General features: G+C 40.0%; 1 protein-coding gene across 27 annotated transcripts in view; it reads right to left on the reverse strand.

Annotated features, from left to right (window-relative positions):
* The window catches only part of DLG2 (discs large MAGUK scaffold protein 2), a 997,741-nt gene that overhangs the window by 615,480 nt on the left and 367,576 nt on the right, over positions 1-14,685 (reverse strand). The window lies entirely within an intron of this gene.

Genomic DNA, 14,685 nt, shown 5'->3' on the forward strand with positions numbered 1-14,685 from the left:
TGTGGATTGAAAGAGCTGGGTAGACTAAACAGAGCTCTCCAATACCCACCTGCACTGACAGGATAGGCAAGAAACAACAAGGAACGGTCACCAAGACCCATAGGACAAACTTTCTTGTCTTTCCTTAGTTCAACACCAGGGACAAAGCGATGGACAGCCCTATTCCCGAGGCATTCCCAGCACAAATATCAAGCAGGTCAATCAGATTTTGCTCTAAAGCTAGTGACTGGAAGTTCTCAATACACTTAATAAAGCATTTTTTAAACGGCAGCTCTTCAGACCAAAAATCTACAGTGAGAGTTACAGAGCTCCTTAAAATATTGAGAGCCTTTTTCACTTGTCAGTTTTTCAAGGTGCATGTGTTCTAAAATGTGCTTTCTGTTGTGGGATTGCACCTGAAACTGATCTTTGCAGACAGCAGCTGAGCACAACGGTGCATTTGGGAACAGGGAATAGCAGCAAGTCAATGTGTCTCTAAGCAGTCTGCACTCTTCTCAGGGTTCAAGCTAGAGCTCAGTGGCAAGCTGCTAAATAGTTGCTTGTATCAACTCTGCAGGCAAGGCCAATAGGTTGTCTACAGCCAAAGAAGTGATGAAACCAGCTGTAGTTGGTAGCAAACACAGCTAGAAGGGCACCACCACCTGAAGACTGTTTCCAACCACAAACCTGTCAAGTCCTTGGCTGTCTCTGTTCATATTTATGGCTTTAAGTGTTTAGTGATAACACTACGCAAGTGTTTTACTCTTCTTTTGGGATCTCACCTGCTAACCCATACATATGATAGTTGCCTATCAAAGGAGAAGGATCTTTCTCTTTTGAGAATGGCACTGAAACTTCAAACATCATTATATAGGCATGTGTCAGACAGAAATATTTTGCTTGCACACTGTAGGCTCAAGAATATTATTATAAATGGGACAAATTAAATTCACTTTCAAAGCTTCACACACAGAAAACGCCATTTGCAGAGTAACAAGTTCAAAACCTATTCAACTCTTGCTGGTTTCCAGCACTTTCTTGTTTGGCCTGGTATAGCTTCATTATTTTCTCATTCTTTGCAGTACACAGTAATATTTTTGGTTGAAAATAAACCATTCCCTATTAGTCACACCAGAAAAATGAATTTTGCCTTGCAGTTGGTGAATGAAGATTATCAGAACTTTTATTCACATGCAGAAAATATAAGAGCTAAGGAACACCAAAGAAATGCTGAGTTTACTCTAATTTATAACTTCATCATGCCTTGACTTTACACAAAAAAGCCATCTAATGTATGACTATGTTAGTCTTCTTCAGCAAATTTTGTACCAAAGCTTGCTGGTCCTAAATCCAACTAAAATCCAACAGATACCAATGGACCACATCTAGTGTTGCACTTTATACTGATTTGAGACTTTGTGAAGGTTTTGTCAAGCTGTTCTAAGCACTGTAGAAAGAGCAAGAGAAGCCAATCTTCTGGGGCCTTGCACCTTTTAAAAAGGCAGCGATATATCTCAGTAAAAAACTCTAACCATAACTTCTGAAGCTAAACTACACCAAAGGATAAATGTCTTATTAAGTGCAGTGCCTTGGTCTTTACATCAGTCTTTTCCATAGTTCTGCCAAATCCAAAATTACTAATTTGGAGGTATTTCATTACAATATGCACTATCGGTCTTGGGGTCTCTGCATCAGCTTCTCACCATAAAACTAGGTGAATAAGTTATGTAGGAAATTCAAAACAGAATTTGCTCTCTTTCCCTTTCTTGGCTTATTTTAATTTTAGTTGCTCTTAATTCAAGGAGTTAAAACCTTCTTAAAGAAATGCTTTAAAAACATTGGCAGATTTAACTTATTAGAGTTTTTGACAACAAATCATGTTATTATTTACTGCACCATTTAAAGTCTTGTTTGACTCCTCACTTTTGCATAACAAAATTCAGGGACCTGTCAACGTGCATTTTCTATATAAAGCAAATAGACCTCTGTACCACGAACATATTTGACACTTTCAAATGCAACTTTACAGCCTTAAACAGACATTCCACTTCTCCCACCCACCCACCATCTCATCCAAGGCCTAGAGTCACCAATTTTTCAGAATTTAAGAGTGGGAGTTTTGCTAATGTAGCAGGTAAGTGCAGAGTTTAGTGACCTGTTTGTGTGTACATACATATATGTGAGAGGGTATGGACACGTTTCCCAATGCTTACTGCCGTTTACTCTGGAAACACCCTGATAACTTTATTCTCTCCAACCACATTCACTGACCTGGGGTGTAACAGTGAATTTTAAGTGAGAGCCTGCAACAGCAAAGAAAGCAGATATGCATATTTGAGAAGAAAAGCAAAGCGAAGAAGGAGATAAGGCATAGTGCTGAATAAAGGAAGCACTGGTGGAAGAGAACTACCGCATGATCAGATCCTTAGAAGGTGCTCAATTGCCATCAGAAGTCAAGGGGGCTGGTACCTAAGCATCTCAAGGATCTTGACCTTAGCGTCTCACAAACTCTACCTGAACTTTTTTACTAATAGAGAAACTGAAGGACAAAAGGTCCTATATACACACTAGCCTCTGTCAGACCTCCCAGATTCATCAAAAGGGGCTAGACTGACTCTCTCCATACCTTCTATAGGATCAGTGGAAGAAAGGGAATAACACCCAGAACATTTAATTTCCTTTCCCTTGTTTTAAACACTGCATTACGCTTCCCAAATTCCCTTCTGTTTTTCAGTTGAGGAGATATTTCACCTGGCACTGCTTAAAAACCAAACCATTTCTGCTGCTAAGTGAGGTGTACAGTTGCATGCTAAATTACCTCTCGTTTCTCCTGCTTTCAGTGAAATTTGGATGAGGTGATTTGTAAAGGTCCTTTCCAATCAACATTTCTATCATTCTGTGATTACTTTGTACACATTCTTATAACATGAGCTGACCCACTCCTATCTAGGGTCCTTTCTCTTATGAATAAACTGAAGACAGTAGGAAAAAAGTCATCACACTACAGAACAACTAATTCTCATTTAATAACAGAAACTTTATTAACTCATGGAGCCCTACGCTGTCCCTCCTGGTGAATACAGAGTCAAGAAATAGCTGGTGTTTGCATGAAGAATGCGGATTAGTTTGAGAGCAGCTCCATTTCTCTGGCTCAGCACACTAAACATTTTCATTCCAATTACACAAGAAAGAAGTAGTTGCTAATGCTCTGTGAAAAGGCGCCACAATCCAGCACCAGTAAGAGATTTATACATTGGATCAGTACAGATTAGGCAATTGTAGACAGTAAATTAAACCTCTGTTTTGGGAAGCAAGCTTCACCACAAGATGCAATAGCCTGAGGTTCAGCTCTTGGCTCTGCGAGGGAGACGATGCTCCTCTGTCCCTACAGCCGTGCCTGACCTGAGGAAGCAGGTGTGAAGTTCAGCAGCCCTACAATGACAATTTAATACAAAAGCCCCTTTGTCATAACCAGATCTTGCAATCTTCTGAAAGTTTGTCTCACAAAGTCTCTCTTCCCTCTGTCTCTGCTAGCTTCCAACATCTTTACAGGCTTTGATATTCAAGACAGTGGAAAGACATGCCCTTAATGCTAGAAACTTAAAGAGCTGCATGCTTGGAATCCCCGTGGGGGTTGGTGCATATAGTAAAGAGTGCAAAACACCAGGGCTTTAAGGGAAGAGGTTCAACAGGCTCACCTGCAATACATAGAATCATAGAATCATAGAATAGTTAGGGTTGGAAAGGACCTTAAGATCATCCAGTTCCAACACCCCTGCCATGGGCAGGGACACCTTGCACTAAATCATGTCGCCCAAGGCTCTGTCCAACCTGGCCTTGAACACTGTCAGGGATGGAGCATTCACAACCTCCCTGGGCAACCCATTCCAGTGCCTCACCACCCTCACTGTAAAGAACTTCTTCCTTATATCCAATCTAAACTTCCCTTGTTTAAGTTTGAAGCCATTACTCCTTGTCCTACCACTACAGTCCCTAAGGAAGAGTCCCTCCCCAGCATCCTTATAGGCCCCCTTCAGATACTGGAAGGTTGCTATGGGGTCTCCACACAGCCTTCTCTTCTCCAGGCTGAACAGCCCCAACTCTCTCAGCCTGTCTTCATACGGGAGGTGCTCCAGCCCTCTTATCATCCTCGTGGCCCTCCTCTGGACTTGCTCCAACAGCTCCATGTCCTTTTTATGTGGAGGACACCAGAACTGTACACAATACTCTAAGTGAGGTCTCATGAGAGTAGAGTAGAGGGGCAAGATTTGACCTGCTGGTCATGCTTCTTTTGATGCAGCCCAGGATACGGTTGGCTTTCTGGGCTGTGAGCGCTCACTGCTGGCTCATGTTAAGCTTCTTGTCAACCAACAGCCCCAAGTCCTTCTCTGCAGGGCTGCTCTGAATCTCTCTCTGCCCAACCTGTAGCTGTGCCTGGCATTGCCCTGACCCAGGTGTAGGACCTCGCACTTGGCTTGGTTAAACTTCATAAGGTTGGCATTGGCCCACCTCACAAGTGTGCCAAGGTCCCTCTGGATGGCACCCCTTCCCTCCAGCGTATCAACCGAACCACACAGCTTGGTGTCATCGGCAAACTTGCTGAGTGCGCACTCAATCCCTCTGTCCATGTCGCCAACAAAGATGTTGAACAGGACCGGTCCCAACACCGATCCCTGAGGGACACCACTTGTTACTATTTTCCAACTGGACATCGAGCCATTTACCACAACTCTTTGCGTGCAGCCATCCAGCCAGTTCTTTATCCACTGAGTGGTCCATCTATCAAATTGATGTCTCTCCAATTTAGAGACCAGGATGTCATGCGGGACAGTGTCGAACGCTTTGCACAAGTCTGGGTAGATGATGTCGACTACTCTGCCCCTGTACACACGTACACACAAAATTAGATCCACAAGTGCATTTTCTAGGTCATCTTCTTCTCCCTCCTCTGCTCTCCTCTGAGTTTTCTTAATTGTTCTGGGAAGGAATACATGTTTCAAAATATATCACCAAACTTTGTCTTATGAAAACATACTGTCCTGGTTATTTTATAGCCCAAACTACTGTGTATGGAATATTAGTTCTCAGTGTTAATTTTGCCAGTGCAAAAATGTAGTATGCTTTCTGATGCCGTCAAGTGTTTAGTTCCTACACAGCTAATTTATTACCTTACCCAAGCCGAGGACTGGAAATCCAAGTGCAAACACTAACACAGGGAGTGGAATGAGTAGGAAAAGTGTAAATCTTACTGACAATATTGAAAATACCTCCAGTCACAGCTCTGCAGATTGTTGTGTCCTGGATTTGATGGGACTCTACAGAACTTTGCTTAACTCATTGTAGACTGTAGAATCTAGGATTTACTGTGTCGTTTAGGAGTGCCATATGGCCCTCTGAACTGGACTGAATATCACTCCTTGAGAGCAGCCTCAGCAGAATTCCTGAACAAAAATCTGTGTGATGCAGTTGCTGATTTGCCTCCTTGCAACAGGTTTAAGGTCATCTGCTTGTCCACTTCCTGCCTCATGTATCATCATCCTATGACTATTTTTAAACAATCTTTGCAAAATAAAAACTTAAATAACCAGAGCTCTGGAAAGCGCTTCTCCCCTACAGCAATTTTATATAATAAATTAGATGATAGTAGCACTACTTGGATGGGTGGAGATAAGAGACTGTCAGCACTTTCTTAACAAACTCCCTTCTCCAGAGACTTGCATTTCAAACATAACAATTTGCTATGGGCAAAAAAGTGGGGTGCGAAAGCTCAGACCTGGAGGAAGAACTTTAAAAAAGGATGAACAATAGCATTTCAAGGTATACCTGAAAAGAATACCTTGGGGAGAGGGCTGGCCAGCAAAAAAGGAGGAGGAAATGCTTCGATTTTCACTGACATCATTCAATTTTCACTTATACCTTCCCTTATCATAGCCTTCCCATGGCTTTATGTTGGTCCTTAAAATCAGTGCTGCATTGTACTTACACTGCTCATGTAATTTCATTTCAGTGCTGCATGCATGCAATAGCTACTCATTCTCAGATATTACCGGCTTGATTTTCTAGAGAGAGACACAAGGCACAATTTGCCCCAGGCCACAAAAGGAAGTCTGTAAGTGCCAGGAACAGAGATCAGGAGTTCGTGTTCCCTGTCCTAAATTGAGGCCACAGACCCCTCTCTGGCAGTGACTGTTTTCTCAATGTTTTATGGAGGTGATTATCCTGTTATGGAACTATGTTTAATACAGACTGGGATATCGCTGGGACACATAAAAATTTTAAGGCATCTCACTGCCAGCTGACAATACCTCAGAAATAGTGTGCCAGGACTAACATACTTTATCAGTCGGTTGTTATAAGCTATATACAAGGTGGTAGAAAAGCAGGCATTACTAATTTAAATGCCCTTACATGTATGCTAACTTTTAATTCATTGAATTTAAACTTCTCTCTTACTTGAAAAATCTATAATTAATAAAGTGTAAGGGGATAAGGCTAAGCTGGTGGGAAGCATTTGAGGGTGGAGTACTCCTGTATGTTAGGCACAGGGTCTCTTGCCTTTTGTTGAGTTCAAGGCAAGTTTCTTACAGATTTGGGCTTAGAGCTCTAACACAATATACCTGGGTATATTCCAGTTGGACTGTCACAGGTGTGGTGGTGGTAGGTCCAGAAGAACCAAACCTGACAGAGCTATTATGGCTTCTGCCCTATTGGTTAGATTTTTCAAGCTCCTAGCTGTTGAATCATGACTGAGACCTTTACACTACACCTAGTATTCTCAATACACCCTTTTCTTTGCATTCATACATTCATTTCTTTGACAGGCAAAGAAAATTGGGGCTGTTCAGCCTGAATGAAACTGGGAGATGTGTTGCAGGCTTTCAAATAACATGCGAAGGCAAGGGGCAGAGGTTGAAGGTGTTTGAAGATATAACCAAGAGGATTGGCTGTAGGCTGCAAGTAATCTTCCTTGATGCAGCCTCATCCATACTCCCTCTTGGAAAATCCATGGAGTGAACAGTCCTTCAAGCCATCCATATAAATTGTCTTTAAAGAGCCTGGGAGCGCCCAAAATACAGTCAAAGAACAAAACTAACAATTTTGCAATATGGAGTATCAGGAGTAGAGTAGTTGAGTATACTCATTATCCCTCTCTTACTTCGCAATATAGGTATATACTAAAAGTTTTGCAACTGGCCCCAAGTCTGTAATTACAGGTTTTTTCCACAGAGGATGAGCTCACATCTTGCAAAGAAATCTATGTGTCTACATCGTCATCTGTAGGCAGCTACCTGTTGACATGGGCTCTGTACCACACCTGCCATAGCTACAGAGCCTGCAGGTGATTCATTGTGTGCACTACAGTGCTGACATCAGCTTACATCTTTCTGAAAATTCATATTGGGCATATTCCATTTAATTACACTGAGCAGCTCTGAGCATCTCCTGAAGGAAATCTCCCCAATACGATGTGTAAGGATTCTCAGAATCAGGGTTTCTGAAATGTCAGTTCGAGGGAAAACTGGAAAACAAAAATTCTCGGTTTCACTAAGAGTATGACATTTTTACAGAAAGCCTGTTTTCTGGCCATGTACCACATGGCAAGGATATTTGAGCATTAAGGTGTGCAAATCCTCATTGAAGCTGGGTGAAGAGGGCTGTTTTTACCTTACAGATTCATAATGATACTCTCAATACACTCCATGGCCAAGCAAATCAAAAATATAGCCCAAACTGCCTTAATACTTCATCAGATCACTCTGTACTGTCTCTCCTGGGATTATAGATGATTAACTCCCACAGGGAGTCAGAGGAATCCCCATCAGTAATCTTTCTTCCCATTCAGGTTTCCATTGCATTCAGCACCACCCTCAGTTAGGCTCTCTTGAAGAATCCTGTCTTTAATGATTATTAATACTATTTTCAATGCTTAGAGCTGAAGGAAATATAGTCAGAAAAGTGCAAGTAATAAATATCTGTATTTTCTTAATGAGAATATTTCTGGTAGCTACACTGCTAAAATAAAAGCTACTTTTCAAAGATCAGGAGAGCTGTTCAGTGACAGTTTTCAGTTTTATTGCTATTATCACTTAAATATATTTATATAACACCATTTATCACCATTCTTTTCTATGACACCTTATACAGTTATGATGAAAGTCTATATATTGCCTTCTCTTAGTCAGTAATTAGTTTAAAAATCAATCAGCTCATGTAACCATGCATCAAGTCATTCCGGTATTTATACATTTCTATTTGAAAGTATCTCATTTTATGTAATTATTATGTATAATTTAAAGCAGAAGTATAATTTAAAAATTGAGTGCCTGAGCAAACTCTGAACTTCTACTTCAAAATATTCAGTAATCCCTATATGTCTCCTGCCCATACTTTTTCCATAGGTACACTTTATTGTCGTATTTCTAACTCAGTGCTTGTGAACCATGACAATCAACTCTGCTTTATTACTAGCTTAAAAAAAAACCCAAACCCTTTTCCCACCATAGCTATATGTACAAAGGTACAATGCAAAGGGTATACATAGCATCCTTTAGCGTCAGCTGAATTTTAAGTAATCTAGAGTGATGAACATCAGGCGCCATTGCTGTGCTATTAGTGAACAGTCTTGTTGTGATGACAGAAACGTGCACAGCAAACATTGTGGGCCATCCAGTCCAGTGTCCAGCCCCTGATGCCAGCTAGAAACAGATTTTCTGGCAAAATATGGAGAAAAGGCCAGTAATTCAAAATGATGTAGGGATGGAAGATCCCACCTATAACAGAAGTTTCTTTCAGTGCATACACTTTTAAAAAAACAAAACTTCATTTTAAAAGCCACTTTTAGCATTGTTTTTCTAATTTAAACTGACTGCACATTTGTTAAGGAGTGGTTTCTCAGGGAATCTCCTACCAGCCAGCCATCTTCTTCACAGCGTACAGGGTGCTTGTGGGCAGGACAGTGGCAAAAAAATGTGATGTGGTATTCTCACACAAGCAGAAGTATTTTTAACATTTGATCTTGGTGCTTTTAGAAAATGCCTGGGCATCACCCCCACCAGGCGCTGGCCAGTGCTAGTGAATGATAGCTAGTGAGTGAGCTCACTCCAAGACTGAAATGGCAACGCCTGTTCGCATTCCCTTACTAGTGGCTCAACTCCTTCCAGACTGAGAGGATGGTCCCAGCATTTCAGAGGATTCATTCAGAGGACCTAACAATTTGTTTTTCCATCTTGTATCTAGCCAGACCTCACCAGCGTTGCTTTCTCTTCTTCTTGCTTCCTCAGAATCCTTGCCCAGGCCACTGCCTTCTCATCGTACCGCCAAGCTGCTATCTCTGCATCAACCTTCCTCGTGTCTTTCCTCCACTTGCCCCAGATGGATCTTCCCCCTGCTGCCTCCTACTTCTCCTTAGGCTTCTGCCAGCCTTGTGCCTCCTGTAATGCTGATTTCTGTAACACCCACTCCGAAAAATAGTAAACTCAGCATCATTTACAACCTTGTAGTCTATTCGCCTTGAGACCAGACTATTTCACCAGTGCAATGCTCCTCAATGGAACAAGAACTTCTAAAGAGTAGGATCTGCTTTATTAACTTTTCAATACTGGGAGGAGATCCTGGCAGGGCCCCACAGCCTTATAACTTACTCCTATGGCCTCAGAAAAATTCAGTCTGGTGGCCTTTGAGTACAACGTATAGTTCATCTTTTCCCATACACACTGATAACTGGTGGGGAGGGATTGAACTTGTACTTAAGCCAAGAGTTTCAAAGTGTAGGGGGCTCAGCAACGCCTAACAGAAAGAAAAGATATGGCAAGCTGAATTTGCTTTGGCTTACACTCCATGGTAGTTTGCATAGATGCTATGCCAGAGAGAGAAGAAAACCTGTCCCTTCCTTGAGCACGATACACTAATGTGTATAGTAATCCTCTGTGACACAACCAATCATACTCAGAGCCACTTGCCAGTGGCAATCCTCCATCTCTTCTGCAGTTCCTTCTATTGCTGAGCATTTTTATTTTAACACCACAGTGGCCCAACAAAAATAATATGTGGAAGTAGTCTTCTCAGTGCCACCGTCAAATGTTATGCATAGCAAGTGGCAGTAATGTTCCAGCTGACTTACTCTGCTGATTGTCTATGAATAAGCAGTGAACTCTTCCAGGGCGTTCTCAAACCCTATACAATATGTTGGTTTCTATACATGGATCACAGAAGTCAGGATGACCATGAATTTTTACATCTGTCCAGTTCTGGTGCCCCAAAAATCAGACTTGAAATATGTCACTGGAGTCAGAGGTTATGTCCACATCAGCAAGCAGCAGGAAGAAGAGCTGGTAAGAACTCAGCCATAACATTACATATTTTGTGTTTTACTTTGAAATAGTGTTAACCTATTTTTATAAACTGAATAACAGCAAGATTTTACAGAGTATTTGGTGTGTTCCTGGAGTTCTTCTTTCTGCTTAATTTCATCAAAAAGGCATCCTGTTTTCACACTCCAAGCCTACTCTGTAATGCAAAACAAAGCAGGACACATGGGTAGAGCTGGGATATTAGTTTCAAAAGCTCATTTATCATTTGAATGAATATTCCATATAGCTACATCCAGAAACCACCTCAGACTGTCCCATGGAATGCAAAATCCCACTTGACTTCATGGAGATGCATCAAGAAGCTAAAGCATGCAAGTCTTTCTTTGAGCATGGTATACTGTGTATCATACCTAGTGGGAGAAGTACTTTCATCTCATCTCAAATTGCTGTTTCTTACAATTACCAGATCTAGACTATGACAATATAGAGACTATTTTCAATTAAGAACTAAGTGACATACCACAGTTTGTTCAAGAGTCTAATGCCAGTACAGAAAACTAGTAGTTTTCTAGTAGTCTGGTCATGATAAAAGTAATAAATATGAATGCCAAGACATTCAGTAATACCCTCTAATATTTGTTTTAATAATAAAACCTTCTCTATCACAAGTTTTTCAAAACATAGAAGTTTTCGCCGCTGAAGAAATAAGGGGTTTTACTCCTATGCTCACCTTGGATAGTGGAATAGGTCATTATTTTGCTATTTCAGCTAAAACAGAAAAATAGCAGGAAAACCACACCAAAATCAGCTGTTGTGCTGGAGGACTGGTTATGCTAAATGTGCTAGGAAGAAAGAAAGGAGGCAGTGAAGAGAGAGAGGTATATATTACCCCTTTTTAAAAATTATTTTTAAATTGTACTAGGACAGACATAAAAATAAACCTAATTCAGAAAGAAAGTAGGATTTATCACAATACTTAGTCAAGGTCAAAAATCAGGGAAGTTACTCATCTTTCAATGGAATCTCTTCAATATCTATTTTCAACATCTAGAGGTAAAGGAGATAAGGCAGAAACACACTTCCATGTGAGTGTCAGAATGGTGGCTGAAATGTAATTTAACAAATGTCTCAGTCAACCTGAAATCCCTTCCTGGAACTCCGAATAAAAGCAAAATGAGCAGGATATTAAGAGTCAGGAGATAACTCTTCTGCAACACTGAACAAACTATTACAGCACCCAATTCAGCAAAGTGAGTAAGCACATACTGACATTTAAGCATGCATTTAAGTCTCATCATCTTCAGTGAGAATCTAATATATGCCTTGGCGCTCCTCTCAATGGAGATCTGTGAACGCAGGTCTATCTTACACACAAGACATCCTTTAATCCACAGACACAAATCTGTCCAGTAGCTGTGGAGCGACTCTAGGACTCAGGGGACATACATTCAAGTCTCAGCCCTGCAAGATTATGAACAAGACAGTTCTGCAAAACACCTCATGGCACCTGAGGGTCCTATTTTAAAACCTGCTTATTCCCTCTCTGCTTCAGCTCAGTACCGCTGCGATGGAAACACTGGTACTTCCCTACCAGAAATGGGAGAAATGTTTAAATATGAAGTAAGTTGCAGTAGTGCCACTTCAGATGGACATTACCCTGCATTTCAAATTAAATTGCTCCGAATTCTTTGTGATTTCAAGGTCAAGGATCATAAAACTGGACACTATTGAAAGTAAAAGTCCAGGACAAGGTTAACTATCAAAGTCCAGGAAATCAAGTTGAAAAGGAAAGCTTCCCGCAGGCACAGTTAAGACTCCTCCACTGCCTTCTTTGCAACATATGGTGTAGTAAGACATACACACCCTCTTCCTGCCCCCCCAGATTAACTCCCTGGCACCACCTGTTAGGAGTGAGCAGACTGAAAAAATACAGCATTGGGAACAGATAAAAATGAGTGTAATGGTTCTGATGTGGTGTATTTCTCTTACTCACTTCTGTGCCCGTCGGAAAAGAAGACTATATCTGGCATAAAATTAAAAGTAAAAGCTGTAAATAAGGAGTGTGAGCAATACTGCAATCCTGTAACTTACACTTTCCTTTCAAAAGAAACTAGTTAATAACCTGACCTGGTCATTTTATCACTTGGAGATATTTGCCTGAACTTTGAATTCCTTTGTAGTCTATTTCACTAGCTATATTTCCTCTGCCACTCAGAATATAAAGTGTCATTCCAGTATACTACTCTCCTTCCCAAGTTCAAGAACCACGTGATCGTAGAAGTCATAATATTATGAGCATGCTTAGATACGTGATTTCATGCCACGTAACTAAAAGATTTCCTAACAAGAAATATCCTTACTTCTTATTCAAAGTTCTTTGCTTGTTAACAATGGATCTGCACCCATAAATCTAGAAATATAACTCTACGTGTCCAGAGCAAAAAGTAATTTATTTAGATATGGTCTGCAGAAACAATGGAAATGAGAAAAAGTTATTTGAAGTGGGGTGATGCACTGGTATGTGTACAGAATATCTCATGTATGCTTGATGGTGGTATCAAAGGGTACTAATCCAACATGTGTTGAACCAATCCAAGAAACTCAGTTTGCTCATTCTCCTTCTCATCTTTCTGAGAATGATCACTATCCCACACATCCACTTTTCATTTGAGAAGTAGTTCATAGACCACCACAAGAAGATAAAACGTTGACTGTGAGTAGCTTAATGAGCCTGAAGCACTAAAGAGGAGGAAAAAGAAGTTGGAAATTTTTGATTTTTATTCTCTTGCTCCTTCCTAACAGGATCTGAAAAATCATGAAAGAACTTAAGTGCATCAAAGGATGTCCTTTGAAAATCATGCTTACAGGCACGAATACAAATTGGATACTAGTCCCTAGGCCACTGGCCTACCTTTGTAGAAGGGGTGGCTTGCATTTTATTTCTCCTGACTAACAATTCACTTTTAGTAATTAGAATTTAACACTGGAAAACAAGAAAGGTTAAGTTTTTAAAGTTAAAACAAACAAACAAAAAAAAATTAAAATTGTTCTTATGAAAAAGATGCAAATTAAAAAGCTCTTAAACTGTTAAAATCCTGATGCTATTTATATCACTAGTGCCATCGTGACACAGCAATTAAATTATAACCCTTTCGCTAATAGAACGTATTTTTGCCTATTTATAATGGAAGTGAGGAAACAAGAAACTTTAGTTCAAGAAAGTCTCAATCCACCAGAGATGGAGGCAGGCTGCAGTTTGAGGAAAAGCAGAAGGTAGACAAATAATATGTAAATGTTTGACTGTAACCTAGTTTGAGTTTAAATATATTATACGAAGCAGTAGATGATCTGTCATTAACCTGTAGCTGAACTATATTTAGGGAGCATTGGGCCATCTATAACCTATTTCCTAAAGTTACTTCATTTTATTTAGGCTACTCTGTCACATAGGAACTCAGAAAATTGCACTGTGTTCCCTAGTTTGTGGACTGTACAACTAAAATTTGATTTTTGTAGTTTAGCCATTTTTAAGGATTAAAAAATTACACAGATGATTTAAAAAGAATTACTATCGCTGCCATTTTTTATGCAACTACGTTTCCTACTCTATTTATACATAGAAGAACAGTTTTAATATCACTCAGTATTTAAAGGTAGCAAGAAAAAGATGGGACAAAATCTGTACACTCACCCCTCCCCCAGTAAAATCAGCATGATTTAGCCAGTGATACAATAACCAAACTTGTTTACCCAAAGAAATAAGTTTTAAAAACATGCCATCACTTTTCAATTATTTCAGTAAAATAACAGAAATAACAAACAAGGCTGGTTATAATCTAATGTCAAGTCAGGATGCATATGGGTAAAAATACAATCCAATCCAACACCTTTGTTAAAAAATAGGGGTGGGATTGCATTACACAGCCAGAAAAGAAACTTCTCTGGCTAACTGCGCCACCTTTTGATTTAAATTTAAAAGAGAAATTAAATGATTGTCCAGTTCCTTAAAGAAAACACTTATTTAAAGATACTCCTGTGGACTTAAAAATGAGTTCAGGAGCTTACTTTACATATTTCTTACAGACATGTGCTGGGCTGTATACTTTAGTATTGCTCTTATGGTTAAAAGCCATGTCAGCAATATAAATTGAAAAAACACATTCAATCTGGCTGGTTTGTGTTTTTGTAATAACAGAACACACATCAAAATCAATAAAGTCGGGCAAATGGCAGAGTAGTGGTTTAGTAATCTTAGCACCGTTAGCTAAGTATGCAATCAACTCTAAAACAAATACTTCATAATCCGTTAGATTCTCCTATGTATTTCTATACTCATACAACCCTGGGAAATAAGGAAGCTTTACTTCTGATTTTTTCTTCTTAACATTAAAAACGG

The sequence above is a fragment of the Strigops habroptila genome, chromosome 2 (assembly GCF_004027225.2).
Source record: "Strigops habroptila isolate Jane chromosome 2, bStrHab1.2.pri, whole genome shotgun sequence".
Lineage (NCBI taxonomy): Eukaryota > Metazoa > Chordata > Aves > Psittaciformes > Psittacidae > Strigops > Strigops habroptila.